At 39.2% G+C, this 15,863-nt stretch overlaps 1 protein-coding gene and 7 non-coding genes across 8 annotated transcripts in view; 3 read left to right on the top strand and 5 right to left on the bottom strand.

Annotated features, from left to right (window-relative positions):
- Positions 1 to 15,863, bottom strand: part of LOC141326050 (uncharacterized) — a 239,686-nt gene that overhangs the window by 133,226 nt on the left and 90,597 nt on the right. The window lies entirely within an intron of this gene.
- Positions 4,013 to 4,084, bottom strand: trnaw-cca (transfer RNA tryptophan (anticodon CCA)). Its single transcript has one exon. It is a non-coding gene; the product is annotated as a tRNA-Trp (tRNA).
- Positions 4,636 to 4,722, top strand: trnay-gua (transfer RNA tyrosine (anticodon GUA)). The gene is given in 2 exon segments: positions 4,636 to 4,672; positions 4,687 to 4,722. It is a non-coding gene; the product is annotated as a tRNA-Tyr (tRNA).
- Positions 5,240 to 5,312, bottom strand: trnaw-cca (transfer RNA tryptophan (anticodon CCA)). Its single transcript has one exon. It is a non-coding gene; the product is annotated as a tRNA-Trp (tRNA).
- On the bottom strand, positions 6,468 to 6,539 carry trnaw-cca (transfer RNA tryptophan (anticodon CCA)). Its single transcript has one exon. It is a non-coding gene; the product is annotated as a tRNA-Trp (tRNA).
- trnay-gua (transfer RNA tyrosine (anticodon GUA)) lies at positions 7,091 to 7,177 on the top strand. Its single transcript is given in 2 exon segments — positions 7,091 to 7,127; positions 7,142 to 7,177. It is a non-coding gene; the product is annotated as a tRNA-Tyr (tRNA).
- On the top strand, positions 7,483 to 7,569 carry trnay-gua (transfer RNA tyrosine (anticodon GUA)). Its single transcript is given in 2 exon segments — positions 7,483 to 7,519; positions 7,534 to 7,569. It is a non-coding gene; the product is annotated as a tRNA-Tyr (tRNA).
- On the bottom strand, positions 8,087 to 8,158 carry trnaw-cca (transfer RNA tryptophan (anticodon CCA)). The gene has a single exon. It is a non-coding gene; the product is annotated as a tRNA-Trp (tRNA).

Here is a 15,863-nt window from a genome sequence, read left to right as displayed (position 1 = left end):
GTCTGTATACATTACATTTTCCTCATCGTCTTCAGCAGGAGGAGCAGGACGAAGCTCCTGCAAAAATACAACAGTTGTCAAACCAGACATAATTAAATTATCAGTCTGAAAATATTTTTATAACTGAATTACAAGTGTAAACTCACAGTTCTAGTGATCATTTCTGTAGTGGCCTGTGGAAAAAAATAATAAAGTAATGAAAAAATATTCACTATCTTTACAATTTACATTTTATTTATTTTCAAGGGTTAATATCAAGGGTTCACACAAAACAAGGGGAAACCGCTTTTAGCTATTATGCCGCCCGCAGTTGGAATCAGCTTCCAGAAGAGATCAGATGTGCTAATACATTAGCCACATTTAAATGCAGACTCAAAACTCATCTGTTCAGTTGTGCATTTATTGAATGAGCACTGTGCTACGTCCGAACAGATTGCATTATTTTATGTACAATCATTTTACTGTATTAATTAATTTTAAATCATTTTTTTAAATCATCTTAAATGTTCTTAAATTTTGTTTTTATTGTTGTGATTATTATAACTTTGTATGATTTTTATGCTATTATGATTTTAATTCTTTTTATGTACAGCACTTTGAATTACCATTGTGTATGAAATGTGCTATATAAATAAACTTGCCTTGCCTTGCCTTATTTTCTATTAGTACTTACACTGCTGCCACCATTATCTTCCATCCCACTGTCGTCGGGGTTGTTTATGAATTTTTTTTCTGCCTAAAAAAAATAATAATATATCGATCAGTTTTTGTGGTACAAAATTCCCTTTGACCAAACAACATAAATGTGTTTTATACCAAATTTAAGCTTGTTATTGGTACAATTTATTTTTTTAATAAATAGATTTATTTTTATTTTTTATATATAAATAGTTAACAGTTCACATTGTTTTAAATAAATGCACAATTTCATATTCATTAAAACAGTCGCTCCTAAATCACTCACAAGATGTACTAAGAAACTGTGTGCAGCTTAATCACAATTTTTTTTGTGTAAAATACAATAAAATCATCAATGTTTTATGTCAAATTAAAGCTTATTATTACTATCAAGAATTAGTGATTTTTGGTTAAATCACTGCACGTGGTGAAATTTATCCATAATCGACTACCAGCCAAATTAAAGATCTGGCTACATTTATGCCTATGAATAGTCTTTTAATATTGTCTAATTGCATTTAATATTTTCAGACTTTCATATATTATATTATGTTGATGCTTGCTTGACTCTTTTACTTTCCTTGATTTGGCTTATTATTAAGTATTTTAAGCACAAACTATGTGTTTTCTGCAAATCTAATTCTTTTAAATGTAATTGGTTAGCTTTCTTTATCATTTATTCATAGCTGTGTGTACCTTCACCACATGAAATAGTTAATAGAAAAAATTAATGTTGTGACGTTGAAACTTCGGGATAACCCCTAAGGTTATTTTTCACTGAAACGTATATTTAAATAAGTGCTAAACATATTAAAAACTACAAATGTGAGAGTTTGAGATTCTATCTAAAAATCAAAATTGTAATGTTTCGGTTGCGAAACCTTTTTTCACTAAATTTATTAAGTGTCTTAAACATATGTTTTGATGAGTAAATATTTTATTGTTACTTACCATGACACAAGTACACATTTTAAATATTGGGCTTTTTTCCAAACTATGCTGTCAGACATATCAAGTGAAATAAAGTGAAACATGTTGAAATATGAAATATATAGGCAGCTTTTCTTCTAAATGTAGTGCAAAATGAAGATGCAGAAATCTTGAAGTGTTGAGAGCTCCAATTGTTATAAAGCATATCACCGGCTGCGTCCGAAATCGCCTACTCAATGAGTAGGTACTTAATTTCAATAAGTACTTACTTAACGAGTGCTAAAAGAGTACCTACTCAACAGCCATATCTCCTTGAGTATGAATGCGTTCCGCCATGTTGACGTTATCATGTGACCTATGACGTTATAACAAGCGCAACATGAAATGTTATGAGCGGCGGATTTAATTCATCTATCGGTAAACATTTTGATGTTGATGAAATTTGCTTATTTTGGATTGATTTAAGTTTTTATATTTTTAACAATACTAAAATGACTAAAACCCCCAAATTTGTTGTCTTGAATATGTTAATGGGCAAAATTGTGCAAAAGTAGCTTAGATCTGATTTGTTTTCCTTTTTCTTGCTGAATTTCTAATAATAAATAATAAATAAATAACAAAAACAACAAATGCAATTTTTAATTCATTGCAATTTTATGAATATTCAAATATATTTAATATTTTTTTCTGTATATAATCTTGTACTTTGTATGCAAACCTATTATAGTTATGTTTTCTGTCATGATTGTTCTTTGTTAAAGATACTTAAGTCTTTCCCTGAGTTCGTATGGAATTATAAATTCTGTATTACTAAAAATGTAAGTATTACTACTTAGAAATTAAAATAACTTTAGACTGCATTGCTAGCCCACTCCAACACTTACCAACAATAATAAAGATAAATGCTGAATAATAATTAATGATATTTCTAGTTAAACAAGCATAATGTTTTTTTTTCTATGAAGTAATGAATAAATGCATACGCTTATGAAAATCTTATATTTTATTTACTGACAACATCAGGAAACATGAATAAATTAGTAAAATAATAAAAGTAACCATGAACATAAATAAATACACATGGAACAAAGCTTTATTTAAACATATTGGTCTTTTAGTCTTTTTCTACTGAGGATGAAGAGACCACTGCAACATCTGGTCCAGATGAGGCAAAGGGCAGGTGGAGTGATGGAGGGTCTCATCGATGGCACTAGACCATTTCCAGGATGCTTCTGTGGATTTCTCCTTTCTTACTGCACACACCAGTCTGCAGACATTTCAGATCATACAAAGATGCACAAATATATTACAAAAGCTGTCATTTTAACAGCACAATGTCATTAGATCTCTGTATTGGAAGTTACAAAATGATCAATCTTTATATTAAGTTTCGGATTTTACTTTTCCCCAAAAATGCTGCAGTCACCTTTCCTTTCAGGTCCTGCTCCACCACAAAAGATCTGCAACAAAGGCACATAAATCAAGAATCAGAAAAGTTCTGTTATAGCTCTGTTTGAAATGAGTTTGAAGTTCAGTTAGGCCTACTATATGTACATGTGTTTATTTACATTACTTACATTAATGTAAAGCAGTGACAGTGAATTCTCACATAGCGTCCATCACTCACTCAGATGTTTCATGTTGTGATGTGCTCTAGAACATTTTCCTGTCATTTGTTAAGTAGACATTAATGTCTTTAAAATGTATGTTTTATGTAAATCCGCTTTTGAAGACGTACGTGTATTTCCTGGAGTTTAATGTTCGCTATACGTCATAAAACATGTTTTAACAGCGAAATCACAAATATACTATAGCATAGGCTACTGTATAACATCTTGGCACCTTATGCAAATCAACAGTTTACGATAAAGTAGCTCAACAAATATGATTTTTAAGACAGGGAACCGTGTTTTGGTTTGTAATACTCACATTTGTAAACACCTTCATTGCGGTTCTCAATCACGTTCGATGATGACGTTTTGGCCTCCTGGGATTGAAAAGTATCCATCGATGAAAGACTTCAGAATCTGAGCTGAAGCAGTAGGACATCCGGGGATTTCTCGCCTACTCTTTTATGAATACTGAGGTTTCGAACGTACTTCTTTCTTCACATACTCTTTTTTCCCACTATATAGTAGGTAAGTAGGCATATTCGGACGCACTTTAAGTAGACGTACACCCGAATCTCGTGAGAATTAGTGCATTCGCCTACTAATTCTCGCCTACTCTTTTATAAATACTAAGGATTCGGACATACTTATTCGCTTGCCTACTGCTTTCCCCTACTATATAGTAGAGAAGTAGGCGATTTCGGACGCAGCCATACAGAGCGGTGGGATTGGAAACCACTGCAGCACACAACGACAGGACTTCTTTTCACATTAGAAGTCAACAAGAAATCACGTGACCCCGACGTGATTTGAACACACAACCTTCTGATCTGGAGTCAGACGTGCTACCGTTGCGCCACGAGGTCCTGAACCCAGAGGTGATGTATTTTGCTTAACCCCCTTGACACAGAATGCAAATCAGTAAATATACGGTGCTCAAGGAACACTCTTGATGTTGGACTTTATACTCAGGAGATCAAAAACAGATCTTCTGACCTCAAGGTGATTTGGAGCCAGACACTCTACCGTTGCACTACAAGATAGCGGAAAAATTATTTAGTGTTTCATGCTAAAGCACTTTGATAAACTATGCAAATCCGCTAGTCTTTACACTCACAAAGTCAAGAACAGTTCGCTTGACCTCAACATAATTGGAACACGCAACCTCCCGATCCCGGGTCAGGCGCACTCTGTCGAGAAAACAAGTCGGCGTTCCTTGCTTAATTGCTTTGATTCAATTTGCAAATCAGTCACGGTAAAGGGCTGTAGACTTTATACTATGGATGTCAAGAAGAGATCAACTGATGTGATTGGAACATGCAACCGTCTGATCTGGATTCAGCCAAGCTACCGTTGTACCCCAAGACACCACAAACCTATCTGGTGTTTCCTGCTTAAGCCACCTTTTGTCATCCTGCCTTCGATAGCTCAGCTGGTAGAGCGGAGGACTGTAGATGATACATTGGCTATCCTTAGGTCGCTGGTTCGATTCCGGCTCGAAGGAGCTGGCTTTTGATTTCGGCACGTAGATGTTTCCACGATTTCTTCAGAGATTGCAGGGCAAGATATGCAAAAGTAACACGTCAAGAGGCAGATCTGTCACAGTACACAATGACAGGAATGGTTATTACATGAGATCTCAGGCTTAATATAAATAACAGGTCAAGATACAAATCTATCACAGTACACTGGTGATTTTCAATCCTGATCCTGGGGACCCCCTGCTCTGGGCTGTGTTTCCCAAAAGCGTTGCAATCCTTAATACAACGTAGACGCATTGAAACCAATAGAGTTGCAATCAACTTAGGCTTACGATGACTCTGGAAGACGCGGCCCTGCATTTTTGTCTGTCTCCTTTTTCTGACACACCCAGATGAGCTCATGGAGCTCTCTCCTAACTAGCCAATGATCTTAATCAGGTGTGTTTAATAAGGGAGACATACAGAGCGGTGGGATTGGAAACCACTGCAGCACACAACGACAGGACTTCTTTTCACATTAGAAGTCAACAAGAAATCACGTGACCCCCGACGTGATTTGAACACGCAACCTTCAGATCTGGAGTCAGACGCGCTACCGTTGCGCCACGAGGTCCTGAACCCAGAGGTGATGTATTTTGCTTAACCCCCTTGACACAGAATGCAAAACAGTAAATATACGGTGCTCAAGGAACACTCTTGATGTTGGACTTTATACTCAGGAGATCAAAAACAGATTGTCTGACCTCAAGGTGATTTGGAGCCAGACACTCTACCGTTGCACTACAAGATAGCGGAAAAATTATTTAGTGTTTCATGCTAAAGCACTTTGATAAACTATGCAAATCCGCTAGTCTTTACACTCACAAAGTCAAGAACAGTTCGCTTGACCTCAACATAATTGGAACACGCAACCTCCCGATCCCGGGTCAGGCGCACTCTGTCGAGAAAACAAGTCGGCGTTCCTTGCTTAATTGCTTTGATTCAATTTGCAAATCAGTCACGGTAAAGGGCTGTAGACTTTATACTATGGATGTCAAGAAGAGATCAGCTGATGTGATTGGAACATGCAATCGTCTGATCTGGATTCAGCCAAGCTACCGTTGTACCCCAAGACACCACAAACCTATCTGGTGTTTCCTGCTTAAGCCACCTTTTGTCATCCTGCCTTCAATAGCTCAGCTGGTAGAGCGGAGGACTGTAGATGATACATTGGCTATCCTTAGGTCGCTGGTTCGATTCCGGCTCGAAGGAGCTGGCTTTTGAATTCGGCACGTAGATGTTTCCACGATTTCTTCAGAGATTGCAGGGCAAGATATGCAAAAGTAACACGTCAAGAGGCAGATCTGTCACAGTACACAATGACAGGAATGGTTATTACATGAGATCTCAGGCTTAATAAAACTAACAGGTCAAGATACAAATCTATCACAGTACACTGGTGATTTTCAATCCTGATCCTGGGGACCCCCTGCTCTGGGCTGTGTTTCCCAAAAGCGTTGCAATCCTTAATACAACGTAGACGCATTGAAACCAATAGAGTTGCAATCAACTTAGGCTTACGATGACTCTGGAAGATGCGGCCCTGCATTTTTGTCTGTCTCCTTTTTCTGACACACCCAGATGAGCTCATGGAGCTCTCTCCTAAATAGCTAATGATCTTAATCAGGTGTGTTTAATAAGGGAGACATACAGAGCGGTGGGATTGGAAACCACTGCAGCACACAACGACAGGACTTCCTTTCACATTAGAAGTCAACAAGAAATCACGTGACCCCGACGTGATTTGAACACGCAACCTTCTGATCTGGAGTCAGACGCGCTACCGTTGCGCCACGAGGTCCTGAACCCAGAGGTGATGTATTTTGCTTAACCCCCTTGACACAGAATGCAAATCAGTAAATATACGGTGCTCAAGGAACACTCTTGATGTTGGACTTTATACTCAGGAGATCAAAAACAGATCGTCTGACCTCAAGGTGATTTGGAGCCAGACACTCTACCGTTGCACTACAAGATAGCGGAAAAATTATTTAGTGTTTCATGCTAAAGCACTTTGATAAACTATGCAAATCCGCTAGTCTTTACACTCACAAAGTCAAGAACAGTTCGCTTGACCTCAACATAATTGGAACACGCAACCTCCCGATCCCGGGTCAGGCGCACTCTGTCGAGAAAACAAGTCGGCGTTCCTTGCTTAATTGCTTTGATTCAATTTGCAAATCAGTCACGGTAAAGGGCTGTAGACTTTATACTATGGATGTCAAGAAGAGATCAACTGATGTGATTGGAACCTGCGACCGTCTGATCTGGATTCAGCCAAGCTACCGTTGTACCCCAAGACACCACAAACCTATCTGGTGTTTCCTGCTTAAGCCACCATTTGTCATCCTGCCTTCGATAGCTCAGCTGGTAGAGCGGAGGACTGTAGATGATACATTGGCTATCCTTAGGTCGCTGGTTCGATTCCGGCTCGAAGGAGCTGGCTTTTGAATTTGGCACGTAGATATTTCCACGATTTCTTCAGAGATTGCAGGGCAAGATATGCAAAAGTAACACGTCAAGAGAAAACAAGTCGGCGTTCCTTGCTTCATTGCTTTGATTCAATTTGCAAATCAGTCACGGTAAAGGGCTGTAGACTTTATACTATGGATGTCAAGAAGAGATCAACTGATGTGATTGGAACATGCAACCGTCTGATCTGGATTCAGCCAAGCTACCGTTGTACCCCAAGACACCACAAACCTATCTGGTGTTTCCTGCTTAAGCCACCTTTTGTCATCCTGCCTTCGATAGCTCAGCTGGTAGAGCGGAGGACTGTAGATGATACATTGGCTATCCTTAGGTCGCTGGTTCGATTCCGGCTCGAAGGAGCTGGCTTTTGAATTCGGAACGTAGATGTTTCCGCGATTTCTTCAGAGATTGCAGGGCAAGATATGCAAAAGTAACACGTCAAGAGGCAGATCTGTCACAGTACACAATGACAGGAATGGTTATTACATGAGATCTCAGGCTTAATAAAAATAACATATCTAGATACAAATCTATCACAGTACACTGGTGATTTTCAATCCTGATCCTGGGGACCCCCTGCTCTGGGCTGTGTTTCCCAAAAGCGTTGCAATCCTTAATACAACGTAGACGCATTGAAACCAATAGAGTTGCAATCAACTTAGGCTTACGATGACTCTGGAAGACGCAGCCCTGCATTTTTGTCTGTTTCCTTTTTCTGACACACCCAGATGAGCTCATGGAGCTCTCTCCTAACTAGCTAATGATCTTAATCAGGTGTGTTTAATAAGGGAGACATACAGAGCGGTGGGATTGGAAACCACTGCAGCACACAACGACAGGACTTCTTTTCACATTAGAAGTCAACAAGAAATCACGTGACCCCGACGTGATTTGAACACGCAACCTTCTGATCTGGAGTCAGACACGCTACCGTTGCGCCACGAGGTCCTGAACCCAGAGGTGATGTATTTTGCTTAACCCCCTTGACACAGAATGCAAATCAGTAAATATACGGTGACCTCAAGGTGATTTGGAGCCAGACACTCTACAAGATAGCGGAAAAATTATTTAGTGCTTCATGCTTAAGCACTTTGATAAACTATGCAAATCAGCTAGTCTTTAAACTCACAAAGTCAAGAACAGATCGCTTGACCTCAACATAACTGGAACACGCAACCTCCCGATCCGGGGTCAGGCGCACTCTGTCGCGGCCACAAGGTCGAGAAAACAAGTTGGCGTTCCTTGCTTAATTGCTTTGATTCAATTTGCAAATCAGTCACGGTAAAGGGCTGTAGACTTTATACTATGGATGTCAAGAAGAGATCAACTGATGTGATTGGAACATGCAACCGTCTGATCTGGATTCAGCCAAGTACTTATCTCCACGTCAGATTCCAGCTTGGCGTACGACCGTTTCCTTGTGGTAATGCCTGGGGCCTCATTTATAAAACTTTCTTACGCACTGATTTGATCTTAGAGTGTTCGTACGATCAAATCCACGTCAAAGTACAGATTTATAAAAACCGTCTTTGACGTGGATAAGTACTTATCTCCACGTCAGATTCCAGCTTGGCGTACGACCGTTTCCTTGTGGTAATGCCTGGTATTGCAGATAGTTCAACGCACGGGCAAGGAATTTCAGATAAAAAAGACAATCTTGCCTCTTTCACTGAAATATGATTAAGATTTGGCTGATATAAGCATAAGCACCCTTCCAATACTTTAAACCTATTTTTAATAATGTTTTATCGTCATGTTCATCAATTACAGAATTAATACAATCAAATCAATAGGCAGTTGATTCATATTATAGTACGATTATCATACATTTAATTCCACAGGTGTAAATTATTTTGTAGGCTATAAAAACTGTCATGGTGGGTTGGGTTTTAGTAGGAGACATGGCGGCATTGGTCTTGTTAGAGGATATTGCCAACCGTGCAATACGGAGAGAAAGAGTTTTTCGTGACCGCGCAGACTTTTGGGCACATGATGACACATGGCTGATAAGCAGGTACCGCTTGCCGAGAAGGGCTTTGTTAGAGCTTTGTGCTCAAATGGGCCCTCATCTACAGAGACGCACCCGACGCAACCAGGCCATACCCGTTCAGGTGCAGGTTTTGTCTGTTCTTGGGTTCCTGGCCACAGGAACATTCCAAAGAGAAATTGGAGACAGGTCGGGAATATCCCAATCAACATTTAGCAGAATATTGCCTGATGTTCTTCGCGGAATTATTTGCCTATGTCCGCAATTAATTCGATTCCCATATAGTGCCCAGGAACAGCGAGAAGTGAGGCAGGATTTCCTGCGTAAAACAGGGTTCCCAAACGTAATTGGTGCGATAGACTGCACCCATGTTGCCATACGAGCTCCACATGTGAACGAGTACATGTATGTCAACAGGAAAAACTTCCACTCCATAAATGTGCAGCTCATTTGTGATGCGCGTATGGCAATCCTAAATGCTGTTGCGCGCTGGCCAGGGTCAACGCACGATTCTTTCATCGTGCGTAATTGCAGTGTTGGAAATCGACTGGAGGCCGGAGCGGGCAGAGACGGCTGGCTTCTCGGTAAACCCTTTTTAAAAACTTTTGCCCAATATTTTTATTTTTTTTTTCAGGGAGCATACGGTAAAATTAATAATTTCTACGACAACAGGAGACCGAGGTTATCCTCTAAAGACATGGCTGCTCACCCCGATTGCGCACACGGAGACAGCCGAGGAGGCCCACTTCAACACTGTACATGCTCGTGCGCGGTCGGTAGTGGAGCGCAGCATAGGCATGCTGAAGGGAAGGTGGCGATGTTTGGATGCATCAGGAGGGAGACTGTTATATGACCCCGAAAAGGTTTGCCAGATAATCCTAGCCTGCTGTGTACTACACAACACGTGTTTAAACCATGGCATAGAACTACTAGAAGAGGAAATGCGCATGGACGAAGATGACCACCCTCCCCTCGCTGCTGACCATAACGCGCACATTACTGCGCTGAGAAAAAGACGGGAAGTGATTCACCAATTATACCAACAGGTAAATCATTTTGCTGAGAATAAACACACACGTTCACATTTTAGGTTTTTATTTAAGCAATTTGTTCAAAGTACCCGCAATTGCGGACAAAGTTTGATTCATTTCAACCAGAGCATGCCGGACTTGCCGAAGCTCGGTAACCACCTCACTAACAGACTGGTTTAAATCCCTTTGTGTCTGTAGGACTGCCTCAGATAAAACTCTACCACGGGTGGAAGAGGAAGTTGAGGGTCGGAGACGCTCACGATGGGATGGGGATGAAGCGGCTGGTGGTCGCAGAGGTCTTGTGTGTGATGAAGATGCGGCCTCTGGTGCGGATATTGCAGGTGCAGCTGCTGTTAGGGAGGCAGTCCGACTGCAATGTCCAGCTCGTCTCTGTAAAGACCCTTCGTCTAAATAAATAAACAAATTGAATTATAACAATGTTTGAAGATTCATTATTCAATTAAGACACTTCATTTGAACCAAACACATACCTTCTGAACCTTCTGCAGACAAAAGGTCGGTGTCGCCCTCCTCATATATTCCCTTTACGGCCCCCTCTCCAATGATTGCGCATATTCTCTCATCCTCCGGACTCAGTTTGGATGTGGGTCCACCACCTCCAGTAAGCCTCACTTTGGCCATATGCGCCGCGATGCGTTTCTTTGATTGCAATTTCAAATCAGCCCATTTTTTCTTCACCTCTGGCAGGGTCCTTTGTTTTCCCCCAACCTCATTTACAGCCTGGGTAACCGCTTGCCAGGCCACATACTTTGACTTGGTAGTGACGCCACCAGACAAACTTCCAAATAACACCTTTCCACGCATCTGTAGCTCCATCAACAAAACGTCAATTTCAGCCTCACTATAATTTGCTTTCTTGCGCTCCTTTTTACTTGCCATTGTCACAGAGTTTTTGCTTTAGGAATGAGCTCATTTTATATGTTAATTAATTAAGCAGGGGCGTTTCGAAGGCGGAACATTCAGCTGCACACAATTCCACGATCATTTGTGATTTATAACCGAATGGCTGGCGTACGCATGGATTTCGTGCGTACGTTCGTTTTCTCTGAATCGCTCTTACGATCAAATCAGAAAAGTTCTTAGATAAAATCAAGGATGGTTTCTACGCAAGTCTTTATAAATGAGGCCCCTGGTATTGCAGATAGTTCAGCCTCACTATAATTTGATTTCTTGCGCTCCTTTTTACTTGCCATTGTCACAGAGTTTTTGCTTTAGGAATGAGCTCATTTTATATGTTAATTAATTAAGCAGGGGCGTTTCGACGGCGGAACATTCAGCTGCACACAATTCCACGATCATTTGTGATTTATAACCGAATGACTGGCGTACGCATGGATTTCGTGTGTACGTTCGTTTCTCTGAATCGCTCTTACGATCAAATCAGAAAAGTTCTTAGATAAAATCAAGGATGGTTTCTACCAGTGATGCGCGGGTTGATCCGAAATGAGCGGGTGCCCGCGGTCACTCGCGGTTACGAGTCATCCAAAAATATTTTTAATGATATTCGGGTTGCGTTCGGTCGGGTCGTTTGAAATAAAGATGCCAATTAAACCTTTGTAATTTATGTAGTACTAGACACACTTTTCTATGAAATACATAGACCTACACTTTATTGGCTGAATAATATTTACCTTTTGAATGTTGAGCGTTATTAACTGTTGAATAAATGCTGACGCGATATTCAATGTCCAATGTTTCTCTTTCTTTTTGGAATTATTAGACAGATTTTACTATTAGTCTTTTCAAATGCCTAGGTCTGTTTAATTTCCTTAATTATATAAAATTTAGCACTATTTTTTAACGTTTATTCAAGCAATAAATTATCTCATGTATATGCTTGTTTAAAACCAGGGATTAAAAACGAATTCCAGGTAAAAACAGGATTTTTTCTTTACATTTCCACAGAGCGAAACGAATGAAATTAAGCATTATAGCTATACAATTAATTATATATATATAAAATTATTATTATTATTATTTTGTCATATTCGTGATTCCTGATTTTATATGAAAACTTAGTGTAGGATTTCAGCGCGAATCAGACAATTTAAGAGAGTCGATTAGAAGTTAGAACACTTCTACAGACGTACATTCCACAAGAGGCCCGTCATAAATCTGACGTTTGATAGCCTGGCGCCAGACCGCCAGCCTGAAGCAAACCTAACTTACTAAGAACTCGCAAAATTAACACAAAGACACTTCTTCATAATCAAATCCTTCGAATAAGGAGATTGTCAAATTTGGAGCAAGTAACCAAGATTAATGGTCAAAGAGATGCACATTTTGAACATCACATGATTAAAGTCATTAGCGATATGGTTGGTTTTCCCCCACACACAGGACACAACGGAAATTCCTTCCCTAAACTTTTGACCTCCCAGCTTAGAGAACAGACCCTCACAGAAGGGCACAGAAAACTGTCTATTGATGTACATATGCGCCTAAAATGTGCTAAAGAACTAAGGAGCAACTCCTCATTTCTATGTATAACTTCCTATCATATATGTAACCCACACATTTGTCTATTATGTTTTAATCACTCATTGTGTATGTCCCTTTTGATAACTATTGAATAGTTTAATGGTTTATATTGATGTTTGATATGTCTGAGTTGGAAATCGCATTCTCAAAATGTTCCTGTAATTCAATTCTTTGCAAAATGTATTATAGTCTTGTTATAGAAATCATGTCCAAATTTATCTCTGCAAAGAGCGGGAATTTGGGATCACGGGACTAATAAGATAACATTGGGATTTATGGTTGGTAGGAGGAACCAGCAGTCCACCGGACTTCGGACATTGTTCTAATTGGTCAAGACACCATTTTGGGATGTGTCCAAAGGCTGAGTTTAAAAACTCAAGGACACCCTCAAATTTCTCTCTTATCTCTTCACTATAAGCTCTCTTACGTCTCGACGCCGCCTGGCCTGAATGCCAGCCTCCTCATCTAAAGGAAACATGAGGAGATCACCACACTTCTATCTTTTTCTTTAATCTTTTTTTTATTTTTATTTCTTTCCGTTGAGAGTTTCGTTTCTAGTTAAGTTTGTGCAAGCCGCGACTAACCTAAACGTCTTCGCTGACCTCAACTTCAACAGCACGCAACTCTCATATCCAGCCAACGCCCAAGCACACAAAGGACCACAGAACCAACCAATCAGCAACCTCGGGAAAGCCCTGAAGCGACGCAACTAAAGGAATTCCCAAAGGCAACGCGCAAGTAACCTCCAGAATCTTACTGAACTGGTGCATTTTGATATAAAGTTTAATAACTTCTTTGAGAGACTCAATACGAGGGTTAATTAAGTGATTGATGGTTGTTCAGGTCTAAGCAATTGCACATATTGCTAACTTGGTACTTCATATTTTCATTCCTTTAAACTCATTCTTTCCTCACTTTCTCTTTCTGCAACCTGTGTGAATGCGTGTGTTTTATGTTAGTTTAGATTGTATGTGTTAGGTTTATCCATTAAAATCATATTTTTATTAGAAAAGATAAGTATCTTGTGTTTTGTGCTTACAAGTTAATGTCTTAAACTGCTGATTTTGCTACTGTGCTAATATATAGTGTTTTCACTATATTCTGGATAGTAATATCCATCGCAGAGTTTCTGTTACGGCTTGTGAATGAATCGCAGGTCGACTCTTGAACAGCCGTAAAACAGCGATTCTGTTCAAATTCCCTATTGAATCATATTCGATTTCCCTTTGAGCTAAATTATAAATTATATGTGTAATTAATCCCTTTTACAATCTTACATATATTGGTGGAGAGAATGCGGGCAGTTTAATCTAAATCGTAAGCACAACCAAGTTATTTAATATTTTCTATTTCTGTGGATGAGAGCGTCTGAGTCTAGACTGTATGTGCGTGTGTGTGTGACGTAAGCAGCGCGGCCGCCCGCTTGAATGAATGAAACCTAGAGTGAATGCAGAGGACGGTAACTCGAGAACGTCTCTCTACTTTTTAAACTGTAGTAAGTGAGTTTAAAGTTAAGGTCTGAGATCGTACAATAAGGTCGAAATTGAGCGTGTCCCTCATTTTCTGTAATGCCTTATTTATAGTTGAATTAATGTCATTGCGTGTTCCAGTGCCATTCAATTGCTATATCTCAGCCACCGTTAGCTGAACGGAACTAAACTGCAGTAATTAAAAGGGAAAATAAATCGACGAATAAAGGATAGTTTGAGCGTGTCCCTCAATCTATTTAAAGGCCTTATTATTCATAGTTTAATTGTCAATGCGTGTTCCATTGTCAAAGCAACTATGTAATTTGACTCCCCTGGTTAAACATTAGAAATAATGCTTGCCTGTTTGTGTCTGTTCACTAAGTGAAACAGTGCGATTTAAACGGGAGTGTTTTAAATCTTGATCAAGTAAAGTTTAACTCTAAACAACAGCGAATAAAATCTGTTGTGTCTATGTGCTCAGAGAAACTGGCACGGAGATTTATGATCCGCCGAGATCATTTATTATTTTGTTTCCTCATTTGCAGCGCCAAGCTGCCACTTAAATAAAGTTTAAATCCAACTCTGAACGAACTAAGAGTTTAAAGCGCCACATCGCAAAACCAACTAGAAGTGGTCTTGTTATGTGTACAGTGTTGAAATGCGCTGCCATTTCATGTAACATGCTTAACTGAACTTGCAATGTAATGCTTCATGTGCTTAGCTCACTATAGTTTGTTTTGGTTGCCGTAGCTACGATGGTGACTCGGAAGTCTTAACCTACTTCCGGAGCAACTCTGAACTGCGCACGCGCAGCACATTGACGTCATACTATAAACAAACTCTACGGTGTTGCTATTGCTAAGCTAACAAAACTGTTGCTTTTACATTGAAGTCTATGCTAAAGATTAGCCTCAAAGGTTAGCAGTTAGCATTAACATCCAGTGGTTGAATAAAGTGTGTGTGGGCAAAGCTAAAGTGATTTAACCCTTTAAACCTCTGAACTAATACACCTGTTGGTCTATTTTTCTGTCCTATTTCTCAATTTTCTAACTTTACCACTTTATATGCATTTTACTAGAAAGAGGAATATTACTTCAATTATTAATTGTGACAAATTCAAATTTAATTCAAACATTAAATTTATTTGGACTCATTTGAATTTCCTCATCTGGTCATTTCATATGATCATTATTTCTAGTATTCTCTCTTTTAGGTCAATCATTTTAGGTACTAATAAGCCTTGAACTTTGAAAGTTAAGGGCAACTTATTTTACCTAATTGATTTGTTACCCCTATCAACAGATTCTATTCAGAATCACACCTACTCATTACTTCATTGCGTTTTTACCCCTATTTCTTCCTCTCTTGGTTATACAATTAACCTCCATTTTTATTTTATTTTATTTAGTTATTTATTTTGTTTTATTTCCTACTGCATTTAATTTCATTTTGATTATTTTGCCATTTATTACTTTTAATTTCACTTTACCCTACCTTTCTCCTTTACCTCCTTGTATCCTAGCTTGGGAACGACACACCTGAGCTTTAATAGGAGACATTGTTATCCCTCACTACGAGTTCAAATAAATTAGAAAGACAACTCTCTTTCACTCAAATTTTATTGTTGTTTTATTAGTTGTGCAGCAACTATAAAACGACACTCT

The sequence above is a fragment of the Garra rufa genome, chromosome 2 (genome assembly GCF_049309525.1).
Source record: "Garra rufa chromosome 2, GarRuf1.0, whole genome shotgun sequence".
Taxonomy (NCBI): domain Eukaryota; kingdom Metazoa; phylum Chordata; class Actinopteri; order Cypriniformes; family Cyprinidae; genus Garra; species Garra rufa.
The sequence above is the reverse complement of the archived record's forward strand: the minus strand, read 5'-3'. Positions and strand labels throughout refer to the sequence as shown.